The sequence below is a fragment of the Neodiprion lecontei genome, chromosome 1, assembly GCF_021901455.1.
Source record: "Neodiprion lecontei isolate iyNeoLeco1 chromosome 1, iyNeoLeco1.1, whole genome shotgun sequence".
Lineage (NCBI taxonomy): Eukaryota > Metazoa > Arthropoda > Insecta > Hymenoptera > Diprionidae > Neodiprion > Neodiprion lecontei.
Window position 1 is genome coordinate 32,605,258 of NC_060260.1, and position 25,244 is coordinate 32,630,501.

The 25,244-nt window shown below is 41.5% G+C and overlaps 1 protein-coding gene across 4 annotated transcripts in view; it reads left to right on the forward strand.

Moving 5' to 3' along the window:
- The first annotated feature begins 1,740 nt into the window (after positions 1-1,740).
- Positions 1,741-25,244, forward strand: part of LOC107221971 (zinc finger protein 608) — a 96,134-nt gene continuing 72,630 nt past the window's right edge. For 3 of the 4 annotated variants that reach the window (XM_046745596.1, XM_046745570.1, XM_046745593.1), the window contains exon 1: positions 1,741-2,657. The gene's annotated coding sequence lies outside the window, so the exon portion shown is untranslated. Of the gene's footprint in view, positions 2,658-6,407; positions 6,589-25,244 lie in introns of those variants that run through there. The other variant, XM_046745588.1, reaches the window with a different exon arrangement.

Here is a 25,244-nt window from a genome sequence, read left to right on the forward strand (position 1 = left end):
TACACGCAGAGATACCAAGTGCCGTCGGATTCCTGGCAAGCAATTAGGAGTGTGTTATATCGCGTTACGGGCGCGGATCATCGATCCTGCGGGCGTAAAAGCGTGATTATCGACGATTACCGCGTCATGATTATACCGTCGGACGCGAGCGTGAAATTAAAAACAAATTCGATTCCCGATTCCCTTGTTATACGTATACACAGGTATAGAGGTGTAAGTATAGGTAGAGGGATAGGTGTGGGCCGTACTCGTTGGCTTCCCTTCGGTAGATTTGTCACTCAAAGGAGCCTCTCTTGCTTTTCGAGAGAAACGGCGATATAATAATACCGAGCCCTTCCCCCTCCCCCCGAGCCCAGAAGCGCCTTTGTCCGCCGTCGAGGCTGACGGGTATAAGGGCTCAACTTGAGTTTCTCTCCTAGCTAGCCGCCCGGCGAACGACGCCTCTGCGAAGCTCTAACGGTTTGCCAGGTCCGACACGGTTGCGTTCAGGACCCCCAATTAGGTACCCGATGAACGGGGTCAAACAAGCCGTCGAAATTTTCATTTTTATTTTCACCGGCCGACCGATGATCGTGGTTTAAACTTTTTAGAGGTAAACTTAACGACTATATGTAATATGCGTACGTTATATGGAAACCGCGTGCGGTTTTATACCGTCTCTGGTTATAAGTTCGTCTTCATTCTAATTTAGACCGCTGTCGTACCCCTCCGGCGAGAATCAATATTTTGCTTGGCAAAACAGGTATGTACCTCGATTCGTCTGAACAGGTGTTTAACTAAGTGTAACTTAATTACTTACTTTGATACGTCACGAGGACGAATACCATGCGTAACAAGGCCTCGCTTCGTATCCCGCAGGTATATCAATAAAGCCGGCAAATAGTCTTGTGGCCGGTTATTACGCAACCTAGTTTAAACGCGCGGATTACCCGCTGACAAGAGCACGATTTAAATAATTGATTTATACGTTTCGCCAGGATGTTTGCTATTTTGAGACGTGGATACGCGCAAGTTTCCCCCCGTCGCAGCTAAGCTTTTCGAAACCAAAATACGACTCCAATCAGCGATTCTACCGAAAGCAATTCGAGAGTTGTTTACAGAAGATTTATCCAGGATTCGAGTCGCGAAACTGTATCGCAGATAAATTGGGCAGGACGAGGGAGCTCGACCGGCTTTCAGCGAAGAATATCGATATTCTTTGTTGCGATTAAACGCGGCCCACGCGTCATCTCAGCGCCGTAACTAATCTCGCCAAGTGGATCAGAGGAAAGTCGACCCGCGGCTCTCAATGATACATCGTTCGCACGGAATTCATCGAATTGATGACGATGATGATATATATGTGTGTGTGTGTGTGTGTGTGTGTGTACGACGTCGGGACAACCTCCACCTCACGTCGAGGGAAGCAGCACCTGCAAAACATATTGACAATCAGCCTGAAAAGAGTACCATTCTACCTACACTCGAATCTCGTCGAGTGTTCGTTCAACGAGGTGTTGCTGAAAAAGGAATGAAAAACGGTGAAATGCGACAAGTCGCGAGACGACACGCGTTACAGCGGCGGTGGTACAAAGTCGAAATGACGATAAACGTCCGCCGAAGCGAGTGTCGCCGGTGGGTTACGGTTTAGAGGCGATGATTTTAGCGGGGGTTTCGTTCCTTCGGACTTCGGTTCGGTCCTGAGCGAACGGGGCCGAGTCGAGCCGAGGAAAGCCGAGGCCGCACGATCTCGGCGGAGGCCTGCAGCCATGTGTTGTGGTCTGCTGTGAGTGCTTTGTGACAAGAGAGGTGCAGTGCCGCGTTTTCGGTCTCGCATTGGTGAGGTGTTCGAAGGCGAATAATCGTGGAAACAAAGGTACTCGCGGCGTAATTAAACGCCCCGTAACATCGGCGAAGCCGTGAAGTGGAATCGGGAGTTGGCGCAGGGTGTGTCTCGGCGCGAAACGCCCGCTGCCAAAGTGTGTTCGTTCGTCGGTTCGTTGGTATCGGGAATCCGACGAGGAGAGGCCGAGAGCTCCGGGGTTCTCGCTCGCTGTGCGTGTACGAGTATACGTACGTAGCTGCCTGGCCGTGTGTCTGAAAGTGTGCAAGAGAGAGATAGCCGACAGCGAGAAACACGCGACGAACGGAGGGAACGAACGGACCGAACCGTACGTTCGTCGGTTGTTCGGCTCGACACGGAGGCTCGTTCCGACGACGGCTGGTGGGATTTGTGTGTTCGTTCCTCGAATATAGTAATATTATTGCGGGAAATACGTGTCGGTGATCTCGTTAAAAAAACACCCAGTCAGTGCATCCGTTGTCGTGTTGATTACGTGCTAATAGTAACAAGTATGTGAGGAGAAAAGGAAAGAAAGCATTGGGGAGAAAAACGACTAGTCAAGTGCTTAGGTTCAAGTTTTTATTATTTACAAGGTAGTAGTTGAATTGAAAATAGGTAAATCGACTAGTTCGAAATAGTAAACGAATTTAAAAAAAATGTAAACTGTGCGGTGCTTCTATACGAAATGGCCATTTTAACGCCGGCCAGTGCCCAAAGGAACTACCACCACCACCACCGCTATCGCACCACCAACACAACTGGCTAGGTGTGCCCGCTTGGTTTTCTGGATACAACGAGGGATCGCCTGCACGCACACGATCTCACGGAGGCAATGGTAGGTCTTTATGTATATCTCATCCGTCGGATTCGAGCGAGCGAGTGTCTGTCTCTCCTCTTCTTCGGTGTGCGTCGTCGTTTATACCTACGTGTCCTCCTCGTCTCATCACCACCACCACCACCACCACCACCACCACCATCAACCGTAAACCTCGTCGAGTGTGTGCGCCTGCCTGCCTGCCTGCCTGCCTTCCCCAGCGTAAATTCTCTCCTCGCGCCACACAGAGGCAGAAGAGCCGAGTATCTCTCTCTCTCTCTCTCTCTCTCTCTCTCTCTCTCGCTCTCGCTCTCTCGCTCTCTCTGCCTTCACCGCACACATAAGGGGACGTTGAACGCAGGGGGAGAAGAGCGAGCGAAAGAAAGATTGAGACAGATAGATAGAAAGAAAACGAGAGAGAGAGAGAGAGAGAGAGAGAGAGAGAGAGAGAGAGAGAGAGAGAAATACGCGCTGCTCACTAGTACGCGAGCGATGTATGGACGGTGCGACACCGACACAAACACGTATTACCAACACTTTCATAGATGCGCCACGTAATATATCATTCGCCGAATGAAGCTGGTGTGCGTGCAGCTCGGCTGCTGCCTGCAGCGCACCGCGTCTGTGTAAGTTCCCAGCCCCCCCCCCCCCCTCACCTCATTCACCCACACAAGCGAGGCATTTTCTCCACGCGTCCCGCATCGACGCAGTACACAGACACGACTCTCCGTTTACGTGTTTCGTATTTTAGAGCGAGAATGGGCCTCCCTGCCTTGCGTGTATACGTATGCACGCACAGACGCATATGCATATAGTAATAATAATAATAATAAGAATAAGAATGAGAATAATAATAAGGTACGTGTTCAGGCACACACGTACATGCGAAGCAACGAAAGAGAGGAAGAGGGGGGAGGGAGGACTCTTGAGCGATTCCGAAACTTCGACCGGAAGTAATCGTCGCTATTGAATCGTACATACACGCCGCGTTAGTTACAATATATTTAAGCCTTTGCGCCGTCATCGTATTGCGAAATTCACACCTGTACATTTTTTTTTCTCCTCCTCATCCATGGACAGGATGAATTTCTTTTGTCCCATCTGCAGCGGCTGTAATAAATACTTGTAATACGATCGGTGTGTTCGGAAAATTATATTACATGCAAAGGCGGATATTGAGTTATAAATGTCCGATTCCTGCCTATCGGCGTCAAATTTTTCGTCTATGTTGCCGGTCCGTCGGTCCCGCGGGGTAACGGGGTAGTGAGGAGGTATTGATTGCGTGAAACTCTGCGGTTTCAAACACTGCAGGCAGACCTCTTCTCTTCTCTCTCGCTCGCTCTCTTTCTCCCTCGCACTTCATACGCGTGGCGTTTGTACGTACACGTTGGTGCGTATCGTTATTTTTATCATTATCATTATACACGCACGTTAACACACGCATTCGACAACCCCACCCTTTCTCCTCACCGGAACGTCGACGTCGTCGCTGTTTGTAGGGAACTCGTACCCGCAATCAGAAGCTTCGTAAGGCGCGGGCGAGCGTTTCTTCTAATAACAATCTTACCTAAATATGCACGCGTGGAGGATATACCTCTACGGCTTGATTTTGTGTCTTGTTGTTGCGACAGTTTGGAGAAGGGTTACCCTCCACCCTTCCTTCCTTCGCTTTTTTTTTACCCGTTCTAAATAAACATCATAAATCACCGAGAAATTTTTCGTCAGTATACGTAATATAAGCGTTGGGTTCTTTCTCTCTCTCTCTCTCTCTCGTAGCGGGGTTTTTATACCTTATACATATACCCAAGTTACCGTGTTTACGCGTATGATTCAGCTGGCGCGTTTAATGAAAGCGGGAAAAACGGCAGGAGCATTATCCTACGAGATAGAGTGACGAGCTTTTTGCAATACGGCGTCGAGTTTCGTAGAATTTGTATTATGAAGAAAAAAAGAAAAGTAAAAACTAACACTGCAGACAAATGAGGTGTCTGAGAAGAAGTCGTATATATTTCGGACCATTCGTAATGCAGGCGGTACGCACACGCAGGATGTATTCACGTAGCCAGGGATCTCGTCGATTGCCTATATTTGCCAATTAGCATGTTCCGAATATTTTGTTCGGCTATCCATATATTTATACGATAGTGAAACTAATGGAAAACTGCGCACCACTGCACTGGCGACGTATTAATTTTATTGGATGCTGTTGAATAATTAATTAATTTATTATTATTATTATTATTAAACACTACACTCAACATCCGACAGTTCGCTTTGTTCTCTCAATCGTATTCCACTGTATACCGTGTCGCAAATTTTTCGCCCCCTTCCGCCGCTCTTTTAAGTTTCTGCAACGCACGTAATAATACGTGTCGGTATAATGATGATACGATAAATTAAGTTGAATACGTGCATGCGTAAGAACTGCTGGACATTTTCACTGAAACTACGTGACTGGTGTTCTGCTTTTCTCTTTTTCATATCTTTTGTTGGTTTGCGTTTTTTTTTACGCCTTTTTGCGTCTTCTTTTCTCTCGTAAGATTAATTTCACCGTTTTTGCTTTACGTGTAATGTGTTTGCGTGTGGGTGAGTCTGTGCGTAATAAAAATGCCCGGTGTAGGTGTAGGATGGCGGAAGATAATTGTCTGAGAATTGCCCGGGAAGGAGAAGAAGAGACGACGACGCGACTTGTATATAATAATAAACACTTGCGCTTCTTTGCAGGAAAAATTATCCCTGTGTTTACCAGGATTATTATTTATCTTTGTCTTATTGTTAGGTAAGGCGGATTGCTCGTTTCATCGTCCGGCGACGACGTTGAAAGTGCAAAATATAAATTTAATTAAGTCGTTGAATTAAATGACAAATTTTCTTTACTATTTATTTATTCACTAATTTGTTCCCATTTTTTCGTTTTTATCTTACACTCTCTCTCTCTCGCTCTCGCTCTCCCACTCTCGCTTTCATATATACATATATAACTTACTCATTTCGTTGAATAATTAATGCCGGTAATTTATCGCTCGCTACTAATTTCAGCCGCTGTTGTGTGCTGTTCACGCATAATCATTACGGTAGATCGATTTTTTTCTCCCGTTCGTTTTTTTTAGTTCTTTTGCTTCTCCATCCGCCTAACGTATACTTACGATTAGTCAAATATAACGCGTCGCCGTGCGTATTATATTAAAGGAATGGAGTGGAAACTGACGAGATGACTGTAATGTATTCATGTTTCGAAATCAAAAACTGCAGGCAGAATGTGATTTTTCAATTATATTTCGTTGTGTAATATTAAACATTATTAATCTTCAATTTCTCCCTACGCCACGTTCTATAGTAATAATAACAATCTTCCTCTGTAAGATGAAAAAAAATAACACGCAGAAAAATTAGAAAATTTTTCAAACATCGGTGAATCCGTTCCCTCGGCACGCTCTATAATGTACTTGTATAAACGAGGAGGGGGATCTTCTTTCATCTTTCCAAAGTGTTTCAAGGAATACGAATACGAATATACGAAGACGAGTAAGAGGGAGGAACGACGAGAGTCGCGGTGTAGGAGCACAGTTGGAATACGTTCAACTCCCCGCTCGGGTCGTGTTCTATTCATAATTTATTCCAACCGTGGCAGTTTCGAACAGCACTGGTGGTGGTACGAAGGCACTTACATAATCACGCCGCGGTTCGAACGCTGCAGTTGTATATATATAACGTGTACAAAGGGCCCACCCTACGCGATTAACGAAACCTTGGGGCTTAAAACGCGGCGAGATGCACCGAGATGAAATCTTTCGACGATTTGACGCTCGTTTGCTTGGTTTAACGATTCTCTTCGAGGCGGCGAGAATTCTAAACACGTTTAAATCCACAGCCTTTATCACCTACCTACCTTCTCGTACCTGCTGCCGCCTGCAGCGCCTATCGGTGGACGGAGATCGATACACGGAAATCGGTATAAAATAATCGTGTATAGCGGCCTGTCATGGAATTGAATAATTAGAAGCGTTGTTAGCATCGCCTGTACGTTATGTCGTCGAAAGACACGCGATGTGATGTACCGCACTGCTCGTTTATACCCACGTATGTATACATACTGTACAACTGTAATGAAATCGCAGTGGTCATCGGTTGCTTGCTTGCAGACGTGATTTAAGGATCGTAAGAATGATAATAATAACAACAATAACAATAATAATAATCGATTCGTTGAATGGGATGAGAAGGAAGGGAAGAAAATAAATGAGAAGAAGACCGAGTAAATAAAAATTGAAATGATAGTAATTAAAATGAAAGACAGGATCAACGCTTCGTAACGTGATTAAACCGGTAATTAAGCGTAAGATCCTCTGGCAGCAATCTCCCGCCGTGACGTTACCAGTTGGCGGTCCCCTTTGAAACGATGTAGTTAGCCGTAATTGCAACACTAATCGCGAACCTGTTCATAACCTATGTTAATTAATAAAATCACACGAATTTTGCCAGGGCGATGAAAAATTGTCCTCGTATACTTTGGATTTTATTCATGTAACGCAATCGTTATTTGATCAATGAATTGAGACGTTGAATCAACAAATTTTTGTGCCTTTGTATTCGGATTCTATACCTATTGACTTTAAGAATTTCAGCTTTGGCGTCTTTGATGTATAAAATGTTGACCGTCGAATTATCCGCGCGCGGATTAGTTGACTCATTCTTTTATGAACGTTGTCCATGCGATGATTTGGACGCTCGCTCCGACAAACAGTGGGGGAAGAATGCCGCAGCGAAATTAATTCTGCGTACCTTGATTATTATAGGCACATGTCGGCAAATAATACGTGACTTCAATTATAATTGTATGATTTATTGTTATTTTTTTAATCCTCGTAAATTCCAATGCGAAAACGTAACGACGCGTTCCCGTTGTTTATTCAAATTTACAGCTCGATGACGTGACCTAATTACATACGGTAAAGCAATCGCGGGTCTGCGAGTTTTTTGGCAATAAAATATCTTGAAAATCTCGGTAATTCTGTTGCGTAGAAAATGAAGAGGCTAAAGTTAGGAACGTTAACGTAATGAAACGCGGGGGAGGGGGGGAGTATACTGTTTTGTAATTTTATAGTAGCTGAGGCAGTTGAGTATTCAAAATGTGAATGTATTTTTCCTTATTACAATTTACCGCGCCGTCAGACATTCCTGAAATTGCGAAATAACGATTTCTTCCTCAACATGAATCGTTAGAATAACGTTACCAACTTGATCTTCGCAGAACATAAGAGATTGAAGTATACGATGAAAAGATACAAGATTAAAAGAAACTGCGGTCAAAACGGCAGAGGAAATACGTATTATACGTATATACCTATATATTACAGTGCGTACCCGAAGAAAATTATCACGATAATGCTTACCCGGTGATTCTCACGGTTATTTATTTATTTATTAATAAAAGTGGAATGTCTGGCGCGTAGCTTGCGTACATCACTGAGATTTGCGCCTGAGTAGTCACCCTTACGTCATCACAGATATAATCGACTCGAAGTCGTAGTAAAAATTTGAAAATTTGTTTATCACGAATTCTACATTGTCACGAAGGTTGAATAATTATACGGCGTAAAGTTTCAGAGACATTCATCGATTATTAATTGCGCAATTGTTTGAAATTTAAGCTACGTATTTAACGCAACGTTACCGTACGTGTATATAGGTATGTATTGTACATTGTACATATATAATAATAATTCTCGTTACGTATTCGCATATTTACGGGACGCGAATCTGATGAAAATCGAACAATGGTGCAATTGTTTTACTCGGACTTTAAGAGCCAAACGACCGCGAGAGAGGAGATGATTTACACAACAACATTTATACGAATTATTACAACCGCGAGGCGAACGAGTTTGAAGTAAGCGGGGACGAGACGGGGAATTTTATTTCGACATTCTTCAAAACATCCAATAAGCATATCGTTGTTATACCTACATACAAAAGCTATCTCCGCAGCAGCAGCTCACACGAGCCCGGCTCATGATCCATGATCCAACATGGAGGCTTCGATTTAATAGCCGTATAGAATTATTTTCGAACCGATTACGTCACTAGTCCATTAACATTTCTAAACAAACGAATCGTTCTTCCTCTGCATTTTATTTATTTATGTTTATTCTTTTCTTTTCTTTGCTTTTCTTTTCTTGTTTAACAACAAACACGCTCGCGCCATTAGTTGTGCTCATTGATTCCGTTTTCCAATTTTCGCATTAAATTTTTCGCCGAATGAACGCAGTAACTGCAACACTTTATTCAGAATCTGTTGAACGTGGTCTGCAATCGTGAAAAAAATTGTCTAAAAATAAAAATAAAAAATAAAAAAAAATGATAACAAGCATGACAATGAAATTGTTATTATCGTGCGGCGAGTCTGTCGCCGCTGTGTCTATTATCGCATTCTCGCGTATGCCAGCACCCGCTATACATACGTACGCAAGTACGTGTTATAGATACTCGTGTCCGCAAATACGAACACACCCAAAAGAGAGAAAGAGCGAGAGAGGTAGAGAGGGAGGGGTTTGAAATCGACGCGTCTAAGCCGTTTTCAATGGACGACTTCATAAGCGTTTTCCATTTAGTTTTTTCGGCCCTTTTTCTTCCTTCGACCCTTGGCACGGAGTTTTGAAATGGGTGATGGGTGATCGGAGCATTGGGAGGGGGGGATGACGAATCTTCCGTAGTAAATTTCGTGCAACAGCAGCGAGAAGTGGGGGCAAAGTATCCCGCGGATATACAGTTTGGGTATCGCTCACGATACCACTACTACTCCCTTCAAACAATAATTATTGCAGCTTATCGCCGTCGCTTCTTTCGAACACGAAATTCAAGATGGCTGACCAAGGGCTCGTTCATTTGCACTGTCTAATAAAGTGAAGGATTAAGATGCGCAACCTTTTATTTTTTCTTCCTTTTATTTCTCACGTTCAATTTTGCTTTGCTGAGATTTGTACGAGTTTTGGTGAATTTTTGTTTCTTTCGGTGCGTAACCTGCTTTTCGAATTATTAATCGACATCGGTACGCTCCGTCTTTATTATGTCTCGCTCTGCACTGCATTCAAATTCTTTAGAACCGCGTGTAGGTGAACTCATGTCGACGGATAGATGGATGGATAAATAGATAGATAGGTAGATAGATGGAAAGATAGCGCAAATGGTGTTGGATATAATAACATAGAAATTGTATGTACACACACATATGTGTGAGGTGTGCGGTCTTGGCTTTGCCACCGTTGCTGAGCGAAGAGGAAAATAAGGAAGAAAGGTTAAGTCGTGCAGGTGATCCGCGGGTTACAACACGAGCTGATTGTGAGAAGCGACTCGTTCTCCGTTTCCACCTATCTTTCTCTCTTCGTCCCCCTTTAATTTCATTCGAAAGATACTTGGCGAGTGTTCAAAAGCCTCGAGTATCTCGGCCTATAATTAGTGGTGGGTATAGTACAAGTCTCACGAAATGTGTTCGCCCGTGCCGCAGCAACGGCAGGCCGAGGGTGTACGCGTTATAATTCTTTCGCGAACTGTACCCGCGATGTACCTACTCGTCTATTTTACTACCGGTAGAGAAGAGGAGCGTCGGTTATCGCCGAAGCGTCAAATCAATTTCCCATCTCTCGCCGTAAGGCGTATATCTATATACTTGGAAAGAAAAGTAAAGATGGAAGGCGACGCCGATGCGACGACGTTTCTGTCCTGTAGAATCATCCGTGTATTATAATGCATACCTGCGCGATCGTGTCTGTCGTACAAGGATGAGATTCGAACTTGCGCGTAAAATTTCACCTCTCGTGAGAATATTCGAATCGAACGACGATTCACGCGGCATGTGCGGTGCACGGTATGCGTACGTACGTGTAGCGCGTTTATGTGTGCGTTTACAGTGTATAAAGATATACGTTTATACATACACGTGTGTATGCGCGTGTAAAGAGATATCTACGTGACGAGAGCGCGTCGCGGCCCAGCGGTGATTTATTCGCGGTAAAATTCGACTCGACGATTCGGCCGCAAACCGCGGCGGTGGATAGACACGCTCTTGCTTATTCACTTATTTACCTATTTTTCTTTTTGCCTTATCTTTATTTTTATTTTTTTTACCCTCACGACGTCATCTTCTCTTTTCTTTCTTTCTTTCTTATTCCAAGCTGCAGGGACGCGATGCGAAACGGGCAAAATATAGCCCCGCGTTATAAAGCCTCATCCAGACGGAGGCTACAGGCTACACAAAATGGCTGCCGACGGCTTAACGGGCAATCGACCGTACGCGCAACTCGGAGAGAGAGAGACAGAGAGAAAGAAGAGAGACGGAAAAGAGGCTCCTGCTGCCACTGCTGCCTTCTCTCTCTCTCTCTCTCTCTCTCTTCTCTTTGCTCCTTCTTCCTCTGGTGTCTTCTCACTTCATCTTATCCTCCGGATCCCTTTAACGTGCACAAATACGAAGAGAAGTTTGTTGGCGAGATAAAGAAGAAGAAGAAGAAGAAGAAGAAAACCCGCATGCATAGCAGAGCCAACGCGTTGCATCAACGCGGTTCAAATATAGGCGTCGGCGGTGGTCCCCCAAGCTTCAAGACCATCTTTACATGTATGCCCATAGTTCATAGGAACGTGCGTTCAGAGACACATTCATATGCGTGTAGGTATACATGCGTGTGTCTGTATACCGATACACACACCCTCTAGCCTACGTGATGTTTAGATTATATACATGTAATACATACGTGTATAATTATGTTGGCACAGTGTAACGCTCGGTATTTCACGCCTTTTAATATTTCGTCCAAGTTTTACTCGTCTCTGGTCGTAGATGATTGGACGAAAATAAATGTTCTTACTCTATGTATTTACTGATTATTTTGTGAATTACGAAGAGACGGGAGTAAATCTGCCGCATGATTCGTTGATCCTCGTATATATATATCACGGATTTGTTCGACGTGTTTTTTGAAATAAGTTTGTATAGAATTTTTTTGTTCCGTTATTGTTTTGCTTTACGTTGAATTCCGTCGATAGAAAGAAAAACATCACTTTTTGGCTACCGGTCAAGGCGACGTGAAATTTTCCCACACCCAATTATCCGTTCGTACAAAGTACATTGCGAAGTATACAATGTAAGTCCAATGTACACAGAATGATATACGCAAAGGAAATGGCTTGCGGGGGTCGAGTGGACGATACATTCGTAAAGACAAGGCGCCGCGATATTTGTACGCTAATTATATGCGCGGCGGGCTTGTTAAACGTTGTTGTACACGTGTCATTTTATGCTTGTCCAAAGTTACGCAATCGTACATAAAACCCGAGGTTTTCCTGTCCGCTATACAGTTTTTATACCTTTTCTCGAATTTTTCGATTTTCTGAACTTTTTAATAGACTTTGCGGATTCCGACGAAAGTCGAAACTGCTTCAGTCTGGTCATACACCTGGAAAATCTGGAAAACCTGGAAATGGGGAATTTTTTTCCCAAAAATTTTCGACCACTTTGTTCTCCGACTACGTCGTTGAACGGACTTCTAGCTTGCGGTGCGTGTAATATTTAGTACATTAATGTTCGTTAATGGATTCCCGGTGGATCGCTATATTTTTTTATTTATTTTTTTGTCTTGCATGAAAAATGGAACAAGCTTTCTTTCAATGGGAATTTCACGTGTTTATGATGAACGTATCGTTTGTTTCTCTTATCACTTGCGTCGCTAATCTTTGGCACGTAAAATTTTCTTAGAAATGAAACACGTTACAGTTATGATTAGAAAAAAAAAAAGATTTAGAAAAAAATGACGAGCCACTGAGAACCAATTAATGAACATTGCTGTATATCGTCACTTTGTCGGAGCCGTTCAGCGACATGGATTATTATTATAACACCTGCAATTTCCTCCACCAATGCACGGCCATGTATGCATGTACGCGTGTATGTATGGATACATGCAATGGGCAACCAAGCAAATGGTAGCTTGGAAATAAATTTTCCTGCTGCGTCTCGGGGAACGGAAAATAAAGAGAGAGAGAGTTAGAGAGAGAGAGAGAGAGAGATATTGACGGGTAGTGAATATAGATCGTATGATAGAGTAAATACGAAAGCTCGTAATTTCTTCCTTGTTTCCTGTCGTCGACGTCGCGTAACAGCTTTGACTGTGTCTATCCTGTCTACCTACCTACGGCCTACGGTACCTATTACAATAACTGGAGGCACCTGATTAACCTGAGCACGGTATTACGACACAACTCGCGGTGCTGTTTCTCTATTTCTCTCTCTCTGTGTATACTGAACAACAACGAGAACGATGAATAACCAACAATTATTATTATCATCATCAGCAGCAGCAGCATTAACGAGACTTGGTCAATAAATCATCGGCCTATCTACATATATCAGTGTACCAAACACCTATCCTATTCGGTTTGTCATATACTATATACATACATACACACACACACACATATATGTATATGTATAACGTGTACCGTATACGTATCAACAGTTATCGAATTTTTACAATCACCGTCGCGTATAATCTAAGATCGCGCACATTGTATTACACATGATAATAATATTGTAGTAACTGGGACTCGAGTGTATTGGATTTAATTTATTTTTTCACGACGAGTAAGGTCGCTGAGGTTTCTTTTTTTCCACTTCTCTTTCTTTTTCCTCCTTTTCTTCCCCGGTCTGCATGAAAAGGCGCTGTTTAGAAGAATAATAAAAAACATTTTAAAAACCAATTTATTTATACACAGACGCGCCCACATTTCGCCGTTCTCGCGTACACCACGTAAATCAGGTATCAATCCACCTACCTTATATTACACCTATCCTACCACGAAATCGGTGACGAGCCACGGAGCTATGCAGACCCGAAAAAGAGAGAGGGAAAGAGATGGAGAAGGAGAAGGAGAAGGAGAAGGAGAAGGAGGACGACGAGGAGCCCATTAGCGCCGAATAAAGAGATCTCTGGCGTTCCACAACGCTGCCTGGCGTGCAGGAAGCTTTGTATAATTCCCGACCAACAAGCTGTCCGTTTGTCCCCGATTGTCCGGTCGACTGTCGTAGCAGCCCGCGGTGCTTCGACACCGACGACGAATTTGGCACAATGCGCGAAATGCCTTATACTCTGGCCGGCAATGAACATAAAAAACAACAAGTATGAACAAACGTAAAGGGAATCTGTCGTTAACTTATATCTTAATGTTTGTAAAAAATCAGCGTATCATTTTCAATTAGAATTCATTCCAGTTTACTTTTTTTTATGCGTATTTTAATTGCATTAAAGATCAAAGACTCTTCTCTCACGTTTTGCCTTGACCCTTGTATTATATCGTCGTAGCTCGTGTATTATAGACACACCTCTGGGATTATCGGACCTGTTACAGTTTCACACTTGTCAGCTGGAAAATTCAGTGATACGTAGATAATGAGACCGTTCTATAGCTGTGTAGCCATTGTGTATACTCTATCCTACCTACCGCCGCCGCGTACAGAGTCGCGAATTGTCTGTGCAAATTTAACGCGTAATCTGTATGGCCGGACATCGTTTGGCATCGTTGTGGCTTTGGCACTCGACTAGTACGTACGTATTGAATAGTACGCATTTGCACCCAAGTGTAATATCTATAATTTTGGTCCGCCTTCTTTCTTGCTTCACTTTTAACGGTGTATTTTGTCAACCGTTTATTATTAATTGTATCTTCGTTATGATCTAATTTTGACCGCTGCTACTCAGAGCAATTAGCTCTAACGATCTTCCTCCGTTACACTACGCAGCGGTATAATTATAATCTGCATATCCGAAATTTATCGCGCAGGAATTACGAAAAATAAAAATTATACATATTCTGGTAATACGTTGTACGTTACATACGGTGGCAAGGAACGGAGAAACCCTCCATGCGAAATCGTGCAGGAATAATAATCTATCATCGTCACTGTCGTCATCGCGCAGCGTGGAATTTCTAATTAGCGGTAAAGTAAGAGAGGGGGGGGGGAGGCGACAACGACGACGAGTAACGTACAATGATTGCGGTTAATCTGTGTGAACTCGTGCGATAAGTATATTAAGTATTTAACAAGTTTGACGAACATGTGCCGGATCGCAGTGTAATAGATGGCATAATTCGATTAATTCCAATCTTTCGTCTGCGCCTTGAAAATATTTTTCCTTTCGTGTGTATAACATCAGCGGAGTTGAAAAAAAAGATCAATATTTTGAAAGCAAGAGCGTAAAAGAATAGATAATTTACTTATGTGGTAATTATTATTATCATTATTATATATATATATATTTCTATTTCTTTTTTGTTGTTGCAAAATGACAGCGTTAGGCTCAAAATATGATATACAAAGAACCAAAGACTCGAGTCTAACGATAAAGCACGAATAAGATTAATGGATTTTGTTTAATCGATTACTGCACCCTGTAATAAACGACGAGTATACAAGACACGAAGAAAAGAAAGAAAAATACGAAGGAGCAAAGAAAAACGTACGAGAAAAGTAAAACCCCGCTGCCGTACTCGAGGCTCTCTGCTCGTAACATGTGCAGTGGGTAGATAATGCGGATGGATTGAAATAAAGTGTTGCCAAACGCGCCCTGGGAACGAGTTGATAGATTTCGTCTCCGAGCAGTCGGAGCGGAACGCTAAACGACAATCACAAGAAGCAAAGTAAGTGCGCCGAGGGGGGGGGGGGAAAGCGACGCATCAAACTGCCTGCAGGATTACTAGACTGATCGTGAACTGTGTAGGTATTCGGTCGAGAGGAGAGCGAGAGAAGGGAGCTCAGAATCAGACTCAGCTGCCTCCTTCGACGAATTCCTTATCCTTTTACCGATTTTGTTTCTTGCCTCCTTTTCCTTCAAGGCGCGGACGGAGGTATTATTTATTTGTTACTAGCTGGCGTCGAGTTCCAAAGGATGGCTCTATCTCACTCTCTCTCTCTCTCTATCTATCTATCTTTATCTCTCTCGACCTCCCTCTCTTTTCCTTTGCTCCTTCCATATTCTTCTTGCAGTGACGTCAGACGAAGACCCATTGGCTATAGCACCCACTTCATTATACATATTCGAATATACAGAGATTGCACGCGGCGACGTTTTACTTGTAAAATATAATAAATAATCGGGAAATTTTTGAATTTTTCTTTTTCGTTAACGGTTTGACTTGTATAAACTAGTTAAATACATGGGTAATCATTCTTATGGGTAAATTCATGCTCTGTAAAAAAGTAGCACGACAGAATTTTCCTAGCTTTAACCGATCAAGAGATACATTTAAGATGACTCAATGTTTATAGACGAATACTTCTTAATCCGTTGGGAAAATTCTATCTCAGTATATACGTATGAAGAAATTTCTCGATTCCGTTGTTAGTCTCGGGCTGTTGTTCCGACGATCTTATAGAATTTTGACTCGAAAGTTTCCTCAAATAAACCATGCCAATGTAGAATCAGTTGGGTTAGGCTGAACGTACGGTGCAGTTTACATGCGAATATGTCGCTGTATTTACGATAAACCGCTGTGCTGGCAACGATGAAAGAGTCCTCAATTCCGTTTCCCCCCTTTTGCATCCATGCTTACAAGTGGAATCCTCGTTACGTGACAGGCGTATGCGTGATGAATTTCGTTGCGCACATATCGCACCGTATTACAGCTACGTGAGAGCAATTAGCGGTGGATTGCAATCCGTCTGACCGAAACTACTCTCTTCGATTGTTTAGCGGTGTGCGATCGCTGTAAGGTGCTTTTAACAGGGTACCGCATCAGCCTGTGTGCTTGTTGTTCTATACGTACGATATACGTGCAAATGTATGCGTCTTTCCTATCCGTCCATTCCCTTTGCTATGAATCGGAACCATCGCGGATGATGTATCGACTCAGCAATGCTAAGAGGCGTATCTTTTTTTGCCCAGATTTTATTATACGCATCGGAACGACGGTTTCTTTGTATTATTTTTTCGTTTTTTCTTCAGCATTTTGTTCCTTTTTATTTTTCACTTTTGTTTGCCAATTTTTCTTCTTTCAATTTAACTATATTACCCGCCGTGCGAGGAAAGAAATCCGCAATGGGGAATGATAAACTGGTTTAAGACCGAAGTTCTTGCCCGATTTTTTGTTCTTTCGCTTTCCATCTCTTTCTCACTCTTTCGTTTTGTCGGTTTCTCTTCTTCTTTGTTTCAAATAAAGTCGTAGAGATTTTTATGAGTCTACCTGCCTTTAACACTTGCCTCATCCTAGTTACATTGCCAAAGCTTGTGTTATAATTCTTACGGTTATTTGTTTTCCGGTTTTCTTCGTCTCTCTATCTCTCTGTCTTTCTTTCTTTTTTTCTTTTCCCTCTCTTCTTCCTTATGTCTTGCGATTACGTCACGCGGCTGCATATATACACGTATATTGGGTACGTGGTTTTATTCGTTCTCCGCTCTCTCTTTATCTTTTTTTCGCGAGTTGAGAAGAAAGACGCGCTGCTCGTCTACTTTAAGAAATGAAAAAATGGCATCTCAACGTGTACACGACAAATATTTTACGAGTCGTGCGACGTTTCCCAATACACTCATCGTGATGTACGTATGAATCATTCGTGTACATACATATATGTATATACAATGTTTGCTAAGTATTCGAAAAAGCATACATCCTTTACTCATCGGTATTATTATATACCTATCTATAACATTTGGAAATCCACTTTCGATAAACGAAAAAGTTGAAAAAAAACTTGCGTGTAACAAATTAGTAGATCGAATGTTAGATACGTCCGAATACGTTATTCGGGTTGAAGATTAATCTTGTTCATAAATTTTATAATCTGATTAAGTAAGTCTAAACCGGCAAATAAAAGAGAACAAGACTGATGAACATCTCTGTACACATCGTACAGAAAGTCTGTAAAAACAAGATAAAATATTTCGAACACCTTGTATATCGGGGTTATACATATTCGCATATATATATATATATACACATACATACACATATACAGGGTATATAGAAACGCTCTGCAGGCTTTTGCTGCCTTATTTTAAAATTCAAATCTTCCATACAGCTCGATGATATACTTTTATGCTACACTCGGAGATACGGAGTCGGTATGAGAAACAGAGGAGGCCGAAAAAAGAAATGTCACAAGAATGCACAGGGGGTAAGGAACCGGGAATATGTATTAAGGAGGGGCCTCGACACTTGATAACAACATACGGAGATCTAGATATGGGTACAAGTTTAAACCTATGCACACGCGCACCTACTCTCCGTCGGTATGTATCATGCATTCGTGTACATGTATATCTATTATATATATATATATATATATAGACATATATGTATATTATGTATGTATGTACACCTAATTTACTCCGTCGTCATCAATGGTACACAGATATTGCATTCATTATTGGGTCAATTCATTCACGCCAGCCTGCACCGGCGACGCGTATATCACTTGCATGCAAATATGTATGTGTGCGCACATGCATACTATATGTGTGTGTGTGTGTGTATATATATGTATATATATATGTTTGCTTAATCGTCACACAAAGTGCGCAGAGGCGGCTCCAGAGTTATCACAGGTGTGTAAGTGGCTACCTGGTCGGTCCGTCTGCTGCCTCGACCACACGCTTATATGCGTAGGTACCTTCTTACCTACCTTCTTCCTCCTCGATAATCCTTATGCATGCGTATGCAGGCGTATACGTATAAGGCGATACCTGGACCGACGTGCACGGTTTTCTATTTTGTCGGACGGGAGGATCCTTGCCTCGCTCGCTCTGTAATAAATGCAGCATAGTCGAAGCGTGAGTCTTTCACCAATTTCAGGCGAGGGATGGAAGGAGGCTGTGTATCCTCTTTTTTCGTTGCTCTATCGTAAAAAGAATCCCTTCCTTTATATTCCGCACCGTTCAATTCGTACGTATCACTCGATTCGGGGATCGTTTCGGGCCTTTTTTCTCCGTCATTTTTTCGAATCTCCAGTCAAGGTTGCAGAAAAAAATGACCGTGTCACATCATGTACGATAATATAAAGTGGATATAATTTTTTTTAAACATTATTCAATCACAGCTATTCAATTGAAAACGACACTTTACAGTGCGGTAACTTTTTATTGTGGTATACCTCGGTACAAAGGTACTGAGGGGGGGGGGGGGGGGGGGGGGGGGCGAGTGACGCACACGTAATTTAAAATGAAATTTTTTTTTTTGTATTTTTAACCCACCGTTTCGTGGCAATCAGCATTTTTAATCGCGAGTACGTAATTTAACAGGAACAGCTTTTAAGCCCTTTGATATAATACTGCATACAAATGACAATGAATAAATTGGTAATTCTTGCTAAATCCACGTTTGTACATGAATAATCTCAGCTTTATAATATGTACTCTGCGACGTATGTGATTATTTATTCTAGTTTAAATACATCCTTAGTAACATTCTTTGTGTCAGAAGTAATATACCTGAAACACAATTTTCGTATACCTAATTAATTAATAACTCTCGTTTCTCGGAAAGACACGAAGAAGAAACCGTTTGATTATTTCTGCCCATATGTTATATTTATATATTATATATTATATATAATGTCATTCCCGGTGAGTGGATATTTAGTAATTGCACGTAGAATTTAATGTTTGGAAAATTTCCACCTCAATTACCGTTTCAAGACTCGTATTGTCTGGAGACAACCATCGATTGCGTTTCCTCCTTGAGCTCATTATAATACGGCGTACAGTTATTCCGTCTACCTGTCGGCACGGTTCGTCTTAGAGTCAGGGTCAAATTTTCACTGTAATTAGGAACGACCGTGTCGTTTGTCGTATTATAACTGCAAGTTCTCAACAAAGCCGGTATCTGCAGTACGTATATACCTACATTTATTATACCCATCGAATTCCGCTCATTACTACAAAATTGTTGACAATTATCCTCGCTTAGCCTGCACATCGGGCCGAACATTATTACTGGGGATGGCAATTAAACTCAGGCACCTTGGACAGTTGAACGGTTCTTATTCGGTGTGTTTATACGGGAATACCTCGTTCTAATGGTTCAGATCGCACTTTTATACCTTCTTTGTCAAATCACTCATAATGCAAGCGACTGTGTATGCGTACGCGTACATTTTTACTCCTCGAAAGCTTTATTGTGTACGACGAACCCGAGTATAGTCTACCTATACTGTATATTCACAAATTATACGGAAAACTGTGTCGCTGATGCGATACTCGTCAACCAATATCGGAAGTGTCGGAGGGAAAGTTAGAGAATTTCATTATACTTTATTTAACCTTACGGAATTCGAACTGCACTACTTTTCAATCCATTAATCAAGCTCATCGGACTCGAGTTATCATTCAGGTTCTAATTGAACAGATAATTTGTTTACACATCACATGTTAGTATACATCGCGAATGAGAGCAACTAATGGGGAAAATTGTTGAACACGTGGTAATTTTTATCGCGGTAATCAAATGTCGCGACAAAACGTCGAGAGTGTGAGACAGAATATTATCAGGAAAGGAAGGCGGCAGTAAATCGTTGATGAACGGTACGCAATGTATACTTACGTACGTCGTGCAACGATCGGTGATACGTTCGAGTACATAGTTCGAATGTTTACTTCGCAGCGTAGCTCTAATTGGCGGTTGACAGCTGTGCCGTGGTTAACTTCGATACATTATTCATGCTGTGATTTCAGTCCGTGGCCTCCAACATGATAGAGCAACTGTGCCACGTACTAACTCCTTGGACCTTTTGCTCTTTAGATGCTACAACACTCCTAAAAATAAATAAATATATATATATATATATATATATATATATATATATATATATATATATATATATATATACGAGCTTTTGCCTTAACAATCAATAGGTATACAATATATCTACGTGATATATATGTGTGGCAAAGCTGCGCCGTCGTTCGGTATGCCAAAAGGTATTTTTTTATACAGTCTGGCACAGCACTCCATTTTCTACCCATTTCGATATTTCAAGACGCTGATAGGCTTTGATTAAACGTCTCTGATTACCCGCCACTGCGGGTGAAATTATTGGCAAAATAACCTTTTGCACAAATTCGCCTTCATCCACGCGCGGGAATTTCATAAATTCAGTTTTTATTCCCAAATTCCAGGGTCGAAAACGTAACGAGGTAATTGAGTAATTATACGGTGGAGAGAAAAAGAGAGGCTTGTAGAAGAAAATTTGCAGTCGGTGTAGGTCGTTCAAAAATCGTAAAATTTGATTTATTACCACGCTAAGCCGAGAGTAATATAGATTTATTTTTAAAATTCTTCAAATTTCCTGCCACAATTTTCAGATATTTAATCGCCTGCATGAATTACGATCGATCGCTGTAATCAATACGTTTTTAAATTATCACAATATAACGTATCGAAAACCGAATCCACGTGTAGCGTTCGCTCGTATGTACCTTGTATTAAAGAAAATTGGATGAAATCAGGTAAAGAAAAGAAAAAAAAACTAGACTAGTGTTTGTTTCAATTGATTCCCGCGCTGTGCTCAACCTGCCACTCAAGTTAATTATCATTAATCGCTACGTCTCGTCGTATAAGAGAGTTCGGTTCGCCGTATGTACGTATTTCGGTGCCTCGGTAATGAAATAACCGGATGAAACGTTTAACCGCGCCACGGGAAAGCGTGATCAAATCGTGTACGATATAAAACGCGTTGAAACGAAACGAAACCGAAACAAGTTTGCGACACAGAGTTATTTATAATATCTTTCTCGCTCGTATTATATTGCGCGCGCGTGTGTGTGTGTGTGTGTCTATATATATATAAGCTTTAAACTGTTATACGTAGGCATACACAACGTATTTTATTCTACGCATTACGCACACGTCGTTATAACAGTCTCCTCGCCCCATATCGTTTATCAAATGTTTATTATTTCCTCGTTACGTCGCGATGTTTTTGTTTTCCTTATTTTTTTTTTTTTTATCGTTTTCCTTTTTACGAGATCGTTTAAGTATGTCTCGCACGCTTAACTTGTACACGCGCGCTCTCTCTGCAACCGTTACTGCAATAATAATTTTATTCCGCCATATATACAACGTATACGAATCAATTTCGGTAACATATAAATAAGTTTTTACAAGTCGCTACTATACGTATAATATCCTATATCTATGTATATTCAATAAATCCACACGTGAATAATATAACAAGCAGCGTCAACATGCAGGCAGCGCGCCTCTCATATAGCTAATCTACTTATTCACCGTGTTTAACACCTATGGTATAACGATAACACTTATTGCGAGCAGATTTATAACTTGTCTGTATGCACGTGTGTCGTAGCCTCTACTTATCGCCGATCACAGCCGGTAGAAGCCAACGAACCGATATTGATTCCCTTACTCGAGCGCTAATTAAAAATACAAAAAGCCTAATTGCTTCCTCTCAAACGGATCTCTGTGTATGGGATATGGAATGAAATTATAATCACCGAAAGTTACGCGAACCCGCGACCACACAGCGAGTGGAAGTAACCGGAGAACTTGTAATAACGAGGCATGTTCTTGTTGTACGTACACATTATGCGTATACTGTATGTACAAAAATTTAGATCGTTAGCCGGTTCCGTATCTCATAGATTATCCATAATACACGCTTTATTTAGATATAATAATGATGAGTATCGTAGTATGCGTTAAAATTATAGTCTGCTGCCACCGAATGGATCGACTTGTTCACTTGGATTAATCGAGTCCTAAAAATAATTGAACATGACTCGATTAAATCGGTAAAAATTTATCGATTGATCGATTAATTTTTTTTTTTTTCTTCATGAAACGGCGCATTTGAAAAGAAAATTTCGCAAATGTCAGTGTGTATTATGTGTGTATTAATTGATCTCTCGCTTGGTATATCAAACAGGTACTTGGTGAACTTTAAGACAATGATGACAATTTATACTTTAATCACATAAATTGATATTGCGTTGCGTCGCTCATGGGAGTAAAAAAACAAAAATTGATTGCGAGGAAAAATAATCGAGCTTGAAAAGTAATCGATTATACTCGATTAATCGTGAAAAAATTACCAATTTCATCGAAAACGGATTATTTTTGGTCACTCTTATCGTTAGTTGGCTCGGTCCGCGCTGCTGCACGCCCCTATCTGTCGTAATGTGGGAACGAAAGCAGCGCTGGTATTCATTGCGTACGTAGGTACGTACAAGACGTAGAGGTACGTTTGTGTAAGACGGGTTTCATCGCGGTTAGTTAGTGGAGTTAGTTGGCTTGGTATTCGTGGCGCGTTGGCTGGTCGGTCGGCAAGCGCATTTGTCATTCCCTGACACTTCGTGCCCGCCGAGCTTTTGCCGTCTTTCTAGTATAATAATATCAAAGGCAGTAATTGATACCCGCTTTGCTTGACAATACTGTAAGTCCATCGAGTGATTGATAAATTCGCCAGTCGACGCCGACGCTTTACTTGCAGCCACCGTATAGCAAGCGCCGCTAGCATCAGCCTCTCTTTCTACCTCTCTCTCTCTATTTATACGTGTGTTAAACTCTCGAGGCTTCGCAGCTTCGACCTCGGTTTAGTTTTCGTCTCTAGTTCGATCGGGATTCATTATTATTATTATTGTTGTTGTTGTTGTTGTTGTTGTTGTTGTTGTAGGGGGAAATTGAGAAACTAGTATGATACGAGGGTTTAATTATATAATACAAGATACATACGTTGATTTGATGAATTTTACTAAGCGATTTTATAATCGAACCTAAATTACTTAACCTTCATGCAATTTTCTAAGGCGTGACGAGGCTCTAACTTTTATTCGTCACTTTAACAGTTTTGTTTGAAGAGCGAGAGGACAATTCTTTTTGTAACTTTGCGATCGCCAAACGTCATTTACAGCTTGTTTTTCTTCTGCGCCTTCTATTTCTTGGTTTTTTTTTTTTTTTATTCTTATTTATTTATTTTAGTTTGTTCATAGTTGTACTTGAGATTACCTCTTGTTGGTTGTTTCTTCGATTCGATTCGATTTCTTTGACTTTTATTGTTTTCTAACGATGATTATCGAGGCGCGAAGTTCGATGAATCAACAATTTTTCCCACAAATCTGGACAAACCGTGATGGAAAAATCTATCCTGTAAATCATCATCTTATTTCTCGTGTACGATATTGTAACAAAGGGCAACATCTAAGAATTGCGTTTTTAAGGAACGAACAGCCGGGCTCGGACGTCGAGCCAAAGAAATCTCAGAGCAAAAAATAATGTGTGAAAAATCGGATATATTTTGAAACGAAGTGCTCCTGTTCAAGTCCGGATACCGATTGTTCTTACAATAATATTGGTTGACGCACCGACCTTATTCGTCTGTAGACAAATGATTAAACATTTGATGACTGAATATTATATCGGCATTAGCCGGGCCAGGGTGTATAAAGGGTTTGTACACAACTTCGTTACAATATTGATAAAATGCAGGGCAATTGAGGAGCTAGATTACAACTTGGCTCAAATATATATATATATATATGTATACACACATAAATAATTATATACCTATGTGTACGTTATGTGTCGTACGTACATACGGGCTCTAATCATTGAAGATAGAGATAACCTGGAATGAGTGGAGAGACACGCACGCAAATACCTACAAGTAGTCACGAGCAGGTTATTATAACGACGCGGCGGATACTTGTTGATTTCCGTTCCAACGTATTTAACTCGTCTTATTTGCGCGTTAATCAAATCGTCTTACTTATTACACATATCTGAACTCGGTCGTTAATAAAACGTCCCGCGTATTATGTACCTATTTATACGTATTTATCTTACACGTGTGTATGTATTTATGTTTTTATGTATGTACAAGCATACGCGTATGATACACGCAGGCAATTGCTGGCGCTTCCTAGTTTCCACGCGAGACGGCCGTCGTACGTATGCGTAATATATAACGTATATATTCACCGCGGTATTACTAATTCACGAACGCCTCCGGGACCCTGCGAGAAACGAATATATGTACGCAGCAGGTACGATACATACCCAGACCTCGGTGCAACCGTAGTTATGTGCACGCGTGTAACACAATCGCACGTATCCTCGGATACCCGTTTTACGGCAGACCGACTAATGCACGCTAATAACGAAGCGAGCCTGTCGTTCGTTTTACATCTTCGTTCAATCCTGTGATACTGTATGAATTTCACAGTCGTACTTTGGTTTGCACCGAGCGCAGAGATGAAAGAGAGGAACATGTATGTATGGAAAGAGAGAGAGAGAGAGTAGAACTTGTTCCGAAATATTTAATTTATTACGTTAGTATTGATATGTTATAAGCTCGAGTATAATAACGCAGCAGGCGGTGTTCGCGTCGATAAGCAAAGTTAATCACTCCGTAGGGGAAAATATTTAATCTAATCAACTTCGGTAAGTGATTTATCTTCTTTGTGTATCCGTATATAATACGTAAATATAATATATCCGTACGAAGTATACACAAGGATAAGGAAATGAGAGAATTATTCGTTCGATGTGAAGCTCATCAGTTATAAAAGTATTGTCATATCTTATCTATATATCATATTATCTGGACAAAGT